The following is an 11703-nucleotide window of genomic DNA, read 5'->3' on the forward strand; positions in this document are numbered from 1 at the left end:
TGATAGGCCCCGGTGTGTGATGTTCCCCTTCCCGAGTCCAAGTGATCTCATTGTTCAGTTCCCACCTATGAGTAAGAACATCAGCATTAATTTCAATAATATATTTATTTAACCCAGTATGTCCAAAATGTCATCATTTCAACATATAATCAACAAAAAAGTATTATTAAGACATTTTACATTCTTTTATTATAGTGAGACTTCAAAATGTATTTTTCACTTGCAACACATCTCAATTTAGACTAGCTGTGTTGCAAATGATCCAAAGCCACATGTGACTAGTGGTTACTATATTGGACAGTACAGAAATGAATCATTAATAAATACTGATTAAGCACATAATTTAAAAATTGCAGCTTCAATACTAGTTCCTGACGATACAATGGTATATAAGATGTTATCCTTGTCCTCACAGTGCACACATTCTGGCAACAATGATAAAGAATAAGTAAAAGATAATTATAATACAAATGGTGAGTGTTACCATACAGGAAACAAGCACAGGAGTGGCATAGAGACTGCTGTGTGGGAATGGGGTTGAGACCTGTTAAGGCATGGGGTAAAGGGTTCCATATTAGTCCGTTCTCGCACTGCTAAAAAGGCATACCTGAGACTGGGTAATTTATGAAGAAAAGAGGTTTAACTGACTCACAGTTCTGCAGGCTGTACAGGAGGCACAGTGGGGGAGGCCTCAGTAAACTTACAATTATGGCAGAAGGCAAAGGGGAAGCAAGCACATCTTCACATGGTGACAGAAGAGAGAGAGCAACGGGGAAAGTGCCATACACTTAAATAATCAGATCTCGTGAGAACTCACTCACTATCACTATAATAGCAAGGGGGAAATCTGTCCCCATGATCCAATCACCTCCCACCAGGTCTCTTTCCCAATATTGAGAATTACAATTCTACATGAGATTTTGGTGGGGACACAGAGCCAAACCATAACCATATCAGGCTTTATTTTAAATGGAGTGGCTAGGGGAAGGTGTCTCTGAAAAGTTAGCATTTAAAGCAGAGAACTTGCATTAGTTTTCTATTGCTGTTGTAAGAAATAACTAGAAACCTCATGACTTAAAACCACACAAACTGATTACCTTACAGTTCTAGAAGCCAGAAGTCTGAAATGGGTCTTATGGGGCAGAAGTCAAGATGCTGGCAGGGCTGTGTTTCTTTAGAGGCTCTACAAGAGAATCCGTTCCTTTCCTTTTCAGTGTCTACAGGCTGCCTGCTGTCCTCAGCTCATCACCACCTTTGTCCTCAAAGCTGTCAAGCTCCTCAACCCAGCTTCTATTTTCACATCTCCTTTGCTGACTGGCTCTCCTGCCTCCCTCTTTTGCTCGTAATGACTATTATGATTAAACTGGGCACAGCCGAACAATCCAGGTGTATATTTTCATCTCAATATCCTTGACTTAATTACATCTACAAAGCTCCTTTTGCCATGTAAGGTAATGTATTCACAGGCTCCTGGAGATTAGGACATAAACATCTTTGGGAGGCCACCATCTGCCTATCACAGACCTGAAGGATACAAAGGAGTGGAAAAGAGTGTCTCTATCTAGACTTTAGAGTAAGAAAGAATTTGGCAAATTCAAGGATCTGAAGGAAGATCCATGTTACAGGAGTACAGAATGCAAGGGGGAGAATGGTGCAAGACAAGGCTGGGAGCAAGGTAGGAAACAGAATACACCGGGCCTTTTAGACCATGTTAAATAATTTGAGTTCATTCTATAACAATTGGGAGCTAGTGGGGGCTTTTAATCTAAGCAGTAGTATCAAGTATCAAGTAATCTAAGCAAATTTAAGCAGTAGAGGTTATTATCAAATAATCTAGCTCATGTAATAACTGAATTAGTTTGGCTGCTGGAGGAGAATGAGTCAAAGTGGAACATGAATGGAAGTGAGAAGACCAATGAGGACTGACTGATGCCAAACTATGCAAGACAATGGCAGTAGATGCGGACAGAAGTAGCCCAGTTGATTATAGTGCTAGTCATAATGGTTACTGTTTATCAAAACTGGAACTGCATGCTTAATATTATGCACTTGATTGCATGCAACTTTTTAAATATTATAAAATTATGACCACACCGCGCAGCTCCCAGCCGCCCGAGCGCCTGTTTGCTGCCTGGTACTCCTCCATCTAGCTGCCATGATAAGCTCCAGCTGAGCTGCAACAGCCAGTCTAGCAGGTACCGCAGCCTCCCGGGGTCCTACGGCCACCCTCCACCAGGATGGCTGGAATGGCCTTAGTCATGAGGCTTCTAGAGTTATTTCAAGGCAGGATTATGCATCGGAAGCAATCAAGGGAGCAGTTGTTGGTACTGATTTCGGTACTACCAACTCCTACGAGGCAGTTATGGAAGGTACACAAGCAAAGGTGCTGGAGAATGCCGAAGGTGCCAGAACCGTCCCTTCAGTTGTGGCCTTTACAGCAGATGGTGAGCGACTTGTTGGCATGCCTGCCAAGCGACAGCCCAAACAATACATCCTATGCTACCAAGCGTCTCATTAGCCGGCGATATGATGATCCTGAAGTACAGAAAGATGTTAAAAATATTCCCTTTAAAATTGTTCGTGCCTCCAATGGTGATGTCTGGGTTGAGGCTCATGGGAAACTGTATTCTCCAGGTCAGATCGGAGCATTTGTGTCGATGAAGATCAAAGAGACGGCAGAAAATTACTTGAGGCACACAGCAAACAATGCTGTCATCATAGTCCTAGCTTATTTCAATGACTTGCAGAGACAGACAACTAAAGATGCTGGCCAGATACCTGGACTGAATGTGCTTTGGGTGATTAATGAGTCCACAGCTGCTGCTCTTGCCTATGGTCTAGACAAATCAGAAGACAAAGTCATTGCTGTATATGATTTGGGTGGTGGAACTTTTGATATTTCTATCCTGGAAATTCAGAAAGCAGTATTCGAGGTGAAATCCACACATGGGGACACTTTCTTAGGTGGGGAAGACTTTGACGAGGTCTTGCTATGGCACATTGTGAAGGAGTTCAAGAGAGAGATGGTGGTCGATTTGACCAGAGACAATGTGGCATTTCAGAGGGTACGGGAAGCTGCTGAAAAGGCTAAATGTGAACTCCCCTCATCTGTGCAGACTGACATCAATTTGCCCTATCTTACAATGGATTCTTCTGGACCCAAGCATTTGAATATGAAGTTGACCCGTGCTCAATTTGAAGGGATTGTCACTGATCTAATCAGGAGGACTATCACTCCATGCCAAAAAGCTATGCAAGATGCAGAAGTCAGCAAGAGTGACATAGGAGAAGTGATTCTTGTGGGTGGCATGACTAGGATGCCCAAGGTTCAGCAGACTGTGCAGGATTTTTTTTGGCAGAGCCCCAAGTAAAGCTGTCAATCCTGATGAGGCTGTGGCCATTGGAGTTGCCATTCAGGGAGGTGTGTTGGCTGTCGATATTACAGATGTGCTGCTCCTTGATGTCACTCCCCTGTCTCTGGGTATTGAAACTCTGCGAGGTGTCTTTACCAAACTTATTATAGGAATACCACTATTCCAACCAAGAAGAGCCAGGTATTCTCTGCTGCCGCTGATGATCAGACACAAGTGGAAACTAAAGTGTGTCAGGGTGAGAGAGACATGGCTGGAGACAACAAATTCCTTGGACAGTTTACTTTGATTGGAATTCCACCAGCCCCTCGTGGAGTTCCTCAGATTGAAGTTACATTTGACATTGATGCCAGTGGGACCATATATGTTTCTGCTAAAGATAAAGGCACAGGACGTGAGCAGCAGATTGTAAGCCAGTCTTCTGACGGGTTAAGCAAAGATGACATTGAAAATATGGTTAAAAATGCACAGAAATATGCTAAGGAAGACCAGTAAAAGAAGGAACGAGTTGAAGCAGTTAATGTGGCTGAAGGAATCATATACACCACAGAAACCAAGACGGAAAAATTCAAGGACCAATTACCTGCTGATAGTGCAACAAGCTGAAAGAAGAGATTTCCAAAATGAAGGAGCTCCTAGCTAGAAAAGACAGCGAAACAGAAGAAAACATTAGACAGGCAGCATCCTCTCTTCAGCAGGCATCATTGAAGCTCTTTGAAATGGCATACAAAAAGATGGCATCTGAGCGAGAAGGCTGTGGAAGTTCTGGCACTGGGGAACAAAAGGAAGATGAAAAGGAGGAAAAACAGTAATAATAGCAGAAATTTTGAAGCCAGAAGGACAACATATGAAGCTTAGGAGTGAAGAGACTTCCTGAGCAGAAATGGGCAAACTTCAGTCTTTTTACTGTGTTTTTGCAGTATTCTACATATAATTTCCTTAATTTGTAAATTTAGTGACCCATTAGCTAGTGATCATTTAATGGATGGTGATTCTAACAGTATAAAGTTCACAATGTTCTATGTCCCTAACCTGTCATTTTTCAGCTGCATGTAAAAGGAGGTAGGATGAATTGATAATTATAAATATTTAACTATTTAATGCTGAAGTGACCATATTTTCAAGAGGTGAAATCATCTTGCACACAACAATGAAGGTAGTCAGCCATAGATTTGAAATGAGACCACATATGGGGATGAGATCCTTCTAGTCAGCCTAGTACTGCTGTACTGGCCTGTGTGTACATGGGGTCCTTCAACTGAGGCCTTGCAAAGCAAGCCGTCTGTGCCATGCTTGTAGATGGGGCAGAGGAATCTAGAACAATGGAAAGCTTAGCTATTTATGTTAGGTACAGCTATTAAAACAATGTAGGAATGAGGCTAGACCCTTAACTTCCTTCAGGCATACTTTTCTAGCTATCTTCTGCCCTATGTCTGGCACCTGCATCCTTGATGATTGTTCTCTTACCCATTCTGGATTTTTTTTAGATAAATATGAAAAGCAAAAAAATAAAAGTAAAATTATGAAGTCAGTTTTTTCTCTTTTATAAAAAGAAGAAACAACTTCTGGCATCAAGAGTTTGAAGAGGAACCTGTCTTTACAGCCTTATTTCCAATGGGTATTAGTTTTCACACTGCTGATAAAGACATACCTGAGACCCACAAGAAAAAGAGGTTTAATGGACTTATAGTTCCACATGGCTGGAGAGGCCTCACAATTATGGTAGAAGGCAAGGAGGAGCAAGTCATGTCTTACATGGATGGCAGCAGGCAAAGAGAGAGCTTGTGCAGGGAAATTCCCTTTTAAAAACCATTAGCTCTCATGAGACTTACTCACTCCATGAGAACAGCATGGGAAAGACCTGAACCCATGATTCAATTACCTCCCACCGGGTTCCTCCCACAACACATGGGAATTCAAGATGAGATCTGGGTGGGGACACAGCCAAACCATATCACCATGGCACATTGTACATAATACTGTCATGGTGTTCATCTCATTCCATCAACCAACTTGTCCTGCCCTTCCCTCAGAGCTCAATATTGTACCAGTTGTCACCCAATTTCATCTTGGGATGAAAACTCTATTGGGCTCACCTTCATTCACTCATTCATTTACATATTAATTCTACAAACAACTATTGAATGTCTGCAACATGGATTATACTGTGTAGGCATCGAGGACCGAATAGTCAGCAAAAACAGACAAAATCCCTATGCTAATGCAGTGTAGAGTCTAGTGGGAAAGATTGGCTTTGATCAAATGATCATTCTTACCTGTAAAATTATATCAGTTATAAGAATTATGAAGATTTTTGTGCTATGAGAATATGTAGTAAAGTATTAGCAGGTCGTGGAACATTCCCCTGAAAAAGTAAGGTTGGTTGTAAGATCTGAAGGACAAATAGGACCTAACAAGATAAAAGCAAAGAAAACCCTACAGTCAAAGGGAATAATATATACAAAGGCCGTAAGGCAGGAAAAAAAAAAAAAAAAGACAACTTGCTCCATGAACTGAAGGCCACTATGGCTGGAACACAGAAAACTCTGTGCAGAAATAATCCCCTTATTCATCAGACCGCTATCTTGACCCAAAATGAATATGACCCTGTTCATATAGTAAAATCCATACTGATAATATTGGCCATTATTAATGGGGCATTTACTATGTACTAGTCCGTATTTAAACTATTTTATATGTATTAAGTCATTAAATCCTCACCACAATCCTATTAAGGAAATGCTGCTATTATTCTCCCACTTTGTAAATAAGAAAACTGAGACACAGGGATAGGTAGCATGCCCACGTTGTAGAGCCCAGATTTGAAACAAGTACCCTGAACCTTATGTTCCTCCTTCCTCACACTCACATGTCACATGTTGAAGGCAGCCTGTCCCCACCTGGCCCCCTGTGTTAGGAAGTTCTGGGAGTCTCTACCACAGCTTTCCCTGGGGAAAGGCTGATGACCGGGAACTGTCATTAACAGTCATCAGTGGGTTCAGCAGTTCCTAAGTGGTGTCTAGGGAGAGGTGAGAATGATTTGTCACCATTTGTTGGAAGAAAGTAAAAAGCACAAATGAATTGGGGCAAGGTTCCAGTCACCCTAGAAAGGTACAGTGGGTGCTGACAGAGAGCTCAGGGCTAGAGGCAAATCATCAACACTTGACTCAGTTTCTGTCTTTGAGAAAGGTAGTGAGCATCTTTATTAAATTGCTGAGAAGAGAATATGCCCACAAGACAGAAGAGATGTTGTAGAAAAACTGCCACACTTGGCAGGCAAGAGACCCCGCTCCTTGTGGCAGCTCTGCCATTGACCTTGGGCAGACACTTAACATCCTCAGGCTTTGGTTTTCTCATTTGTAATATGAGAGGACTGGAACAAGTGGTCCCTGCAGGCTCTCACAGCCTCTGGAGTTACTGAGACACTGGGAAGTAAAATTCAGCTCCTCTCCTACGTTTCTGAAGGAATAGACTTAAAGGCAAGAAATATTCCTAAACAGCAATAGGTAGCCCAGGCCATTCATGCTACAGGAACTTTTGGTACCTGGATTACGTAAGTATGTAAATTCAAACAAACAAAAGAGAAATTCTGCAACCCTTTGCAAAACATGAAGATTTTTAAGATGACCTCAACTTGCACCAAAATAAAATTATAAAGGAAATACAAACATCTATTCTTCCCAATGCTCCAGGTCCCCCCCAGATTTGCATTTGCTTCCTTCTTTCCTCCACCTTATTAATTGTACAAATAAGGGGCACACTAAACATTTAAGTATGCAAATTATAAAAATAATGAATAGTCTATGCTTCTTTTGTGTTCCATTGTAATAAAACCTATTGTTCCATCCATCAGTCTCATTAGAGTAGGTTTTGACCTATACTGAAAAAAAAACACTCAAATGTTCAGGCTCATCTGCCAAATGAGGGACTTCAGAAGGACAATCTCCACTGTTTCCTCCCCCATCGAATATTATATGATTCTCCATTGAAATGATGATAATAGATCAGCAGCACTGTGGTGTTACACAAAGGGTAGGACCTCATCGGCAGGCTAGAAGCCTAGAAATTGGAAATATTTCGGTGAATACAGAAAAATTTTCTTATGGTTAATGATATGTTATCCTAATCAGGGTAAAATTTTAAGAAAGAACTTAGAGGTCTCACAGTGTGTTTCCTTCCCAAAGTACAGGAACTAGAAAAATGCTGTTACCAAACATCTTGAGGTAGCTTTTCTGTTGTTAAAAGAAAATACATATTGCTGAAAGAAGAGAGACATTGCAGAAGTTACCTCTCAATCAGCTTTCGACAGGTTATATTGCAGGCATGAAATGAAAGCACCAAGACTTTGATTATGTTTAGATTTTAATTATGTTTTTCTTTTTTTTTGTTTTGTTTTGTTTTTGTTTTTTTTAGAAATGGGGTCTCGCTCTGTCGCCAGGCTGGAGTGCAGTGGCGCGATCTCAGCAGCTCACTGCAACCTCCACCTCCCAGGTTCAAGAGATTCCCTTGCCTCAGCCTCCCGAGTAGCTGAGACTACAGGCACATGCCACCATGTCCAACCAATTTTTGTATTTTTAGTAGAGATGAGGTTTCACCATGTTGGCCAGGATGGTCTTGATCTCTTGATCTCATGATCCACCCGGTTCAGCCTCCTAAAGTGCTGGGATTGCAAGCATGAGCCACTGCGCCTGGCCTATAATTATGTTTTAAATTTGGGGCCATATCTGGTCACTATTTAACAATATGTTCATCCAAAAATTAAGTCCTTTAAAAAATTCTTATTGGGTACTGGATTCCAAGATAGGATTCCATATATTTCCTATACTTTACCGTTGCCAAGATATAAGACCACGTTTTATCTGCTATTTCCACAATGAAGGCAATGAGTAATTGAATCAATAAATTAAGTGAATAAATAAATTGAACATTTGATTCATATATTTCTAGCAGAATGCAACAAGCAACCTCTTGGACCAGACAGTTCTATTGATTTTTTCTTAGTCTTATTTATTCCATGTTATTACTTAAATCAAATAGTAAATCAAGCAGTTATAACCTTCTGTTATTGACCAAAAAAAAAAAAAAAATGCTACATAGGAAAGAATACGTTAAGAAAGAAATTAATAGAAGATTAATACATTTATCAATGTAGCAAAATATTGTCAAACTAAATAACAGAGAGGGAGACTCTCTAAAACAAAGTAATATTTACTCTGGAATGGGCATTGCAATGAGGAATATGCTTGCCATAATAAACTGTGTGCATCTGCAGGGAGGTAGAGGAAGACAAAGGTTTTTAAAGAAAAAATGAGGATTGCATAATTGTCTTGAGATAATTATCCTTGGCTGCAAGGATCAATAACAAGGGTGGCGCCAGCATGAGGTTAGACTGGCAGTTGCTGAGCAGATGTCCCCGCAGAAGCATTTTGTGTGTGTGTGTGTGTGTGTGTAAGGTTGCAATGGCCTTTTTTGCAGTCTTTTGTGGTAGTTCTTGTTATCAGACACTCATGATGAGAACACTGTCTTCCTGGCCTTTCCCAATTCTATTTGTCAGGGTTTTTAACACAAGTGACTCCATTTTGATTCTGACAACTTTCACAATATTTACAGATGATCGTTTAATAATCACTCGAGAGAGAAATGTGGGTTTCTTTCTAGTTTACTGAATTCTTCCCTTTTGAGTTGCCACAGAAATCTGTGTGCTGACAGCAGCCCTGTGTGGGACATTTAGGCCCACAGACACTCATGTGATTCTAGAAAATGTCTCAAAGAAGGGACCTGGATTTTCATCCCTTTACACTCCTGCAGTTTAGTTAAACAGTGGCAGCTGAGAACAGCCACTTGTCATCCATTTGGTTACGATTCTTCTGCTTCATCATCAATCCAAGCATTGACCTAGTTGTAGAAATTTAGCTCCAGTCAATTCTCCTAAATATCTAAAATGTGCACAACAAATCCAGTTCCTCCAATAAGGGTTAATGTTCGCCTCTTCTCTGTGTGTTTTTTATACATTATGTATCTGCACTTTTGCATTAAGTGGCTATAATTAATATAATTTTGTTAGAGGCTAACTAAAATAAAAAGCCTTATCAATTAAGAATGCATAATATTTCATCTTAAGAAACACCATCTTCTAAGCATTAATGTCTTTAGACTATCATAAATAAAACATCAAGGAAGATGCTTGTGCATAAATCTTTGACCACATCTCTAATTAATTTTTCTTCAGGATAAAACTTTTGAAAATAATCCCGTCAAATTGAGAGATAGTAAAAATGTCCTTATTTTAATTTGAATTTTCCTTCCTATTGGAGGTTAAAAATTGTGCATACAGTCTTTGCCCTGTGTATTTCTTCTCTTGTGAAATATCTATTTACATCCTTTACTTATTTTTCTAAGTCTTACGTTTTTAATACCACATTCGATTGCATGTGTAATTTGTAATTTAAAATAGGCTTCAGTGAAAGGAAGTTTACAAATATATGTGTCATCACCATCATTTAATTATTTCTTTAAATCTTCTTAAAGTTATTCCTTTTAAAATATCTCTACAAATTTTTTGTTAAAATGCCATTGAGAGCACCAAACAGGCGTTCGAAATATCTTAAGACAGTGTTAGGCTGCCACCTAGCATTTCAGTGTGGAACAGTCCAAAACACCCATTGAAGGTTTTCTCATATTCAGAACATATCGAATACAGTAAACACAAAAATGTCACCTTATGTCCTGAATCCAGAAAGGCTAAAAACTAATGTCAATGAATGCAAAAACTAGGATTGCCATAGACTCAGGGACAAGGTATTCCATATATACGTATCCTCTATATTTAACACTTGTCACTGTTTACCTTAATTGAAATAAGACCATTACTCTGAAAGTCAAGAAACTTGGGTCCTCATTCGAAACTTAACTGCTAACAGATGTAGTGATCTTTCACAGCACAATGAGCCTCCTCAGGACTCCGTTTTTCCATAAAATATAAGGAAGACAAAGGAAAGCTGTCTTGTTCCTCGCACTCTGCAAGGGTGCAGATTAGTGGTGCGTCTCAGAGAGGACTGTATGCTTCTGGGGCCCTAGGAGCTGTGTAAGGTCGGATATGGAATTGCTTGCAAACTTGCCCTCTTCCTGGTCACCCTCCCCTTCATCTCACCCCTTCCCCCGGAGACGGAAGTGCTTTCTCAGGTGGAAATGCTTGACCACACGCCGGCTTGACCATGCCTGTGGTCTAATTGGAGAGCTTTAGAGAGGGACAAAGAGGTGAGGATAAAGGACCTGCCTTCCCAATCAGCCTGTCTACAATGACAGTAACGATAGTCCGAGTCCTATTATCATACAGTGTCCAGTGCCTGTACAACATGGACTACTCATGACAGCTTCCTGATCTTCCAAAATTTCTCACCTGCTCGCCTCCTGCCTTCTTCATGGGGGACACATACCCCCCTTCATTCTTCCATAGGCTGTAAATATTTTTCAAAGCATAGTTTCTCTCATCTGCTCTTCTCGCCTCATACTTTTGGCTTCAAAGGAATTACTTATTTGCACATCTTAAACTCTTAGGGTTTGATTGAAAAATCTTTAACTCCTGGGCAGAATTTTCACTTGAGTGCCAGTGATGTGTGTTCAGCTGTCTGCGGGAATGTTTGATGTCCCATCCCTAAAACCATCTTCCTTCTTTACCGTGTATAACCAAACACTCACAAAATCCTGACAGTTTTTTGTGCAGTTGTTTCTCCTGCTCACTGCTTCCTTTCTGTCCACAAAGGACTCTTCATGGTGTGCATGGACCATGGTAATGCCTTCTCTTTAGTCCTTTGCTCTTTTAATCCAGATCTTCCCCAGGCAGAAACCCACTTTCCCCCACTGTGCAACAGCATCATTTTCTATAGATGCCTCAAGGTGAGAATGGTTGCTAACCCCACTCAACTCCACCCTGCATGCACCTGCCAAATCAGACGTCTTCAACGCTGGCCTCACTGCTGAAGGCCCAAATCTTCCTGTTGATCTTTTTCATTCTTCTTTCCCACCCTGCCCTGCCAGGATTCCTGTGTTCCAAGCAATTTTATTTCAGTGAGATCCTCAGATCATGCCAACTAAAGACTTGTTATTCAAAAGTGTGGTCTGTGAATCAAGTGATATTGGCATTATCCGGGATCTTTTTGAAAATACAGGCTTCCAGGCTCCACCCCAGAATTTTGAATCAGAATCACAATCTAAACCTCAACAAGATCCCTGGGAAATTCACATGCATGTGAGAGTTTAAGGAATACAGAATACACACACCCCCAGCCTCCCTATTTTTCTCTCATTTCACCCATGTATTTCCTTAATTTTA

The 11703-nt window shown here is 40.6% G+C and overlaps 1 pseudogene across 1 annotated transcript; it reads left to right on the top strand.

The window, feature by feature from the left end:
* The first annotated feature begins 2155 nt into the window (after window positions 1–2155).
* LOC105528084 lies at window positions 2156–4874 on the top strand (annotated as a pseudogene). Its single transcript, XR_001004311.1, has one exon. The product of XR_001004311.1 is annotated as a stress-70 protein, mitochondrial pseudogene (transcript).
* The last annotated feature ends 6829 nt before the right edge of the window (window positions 4875–11703 follow it).

Source organism: Mandrillus leucophaeus, unplaced genomic scaffold (genome assembly GCF_000951045.1).
Source record: "Mandrillus leucophaeus isolate KB7577 unplaced genomic scaffold, Mleu.le_1.0 Scaffold70, whole genome shotgun sequence".
Taxonomy (NCBI): Eukaryota; Metazoa; Chordata; class Mammalia; order Primates; family Cercopithecidae; genus Mandrillus; species Mandrillus leucophaeus.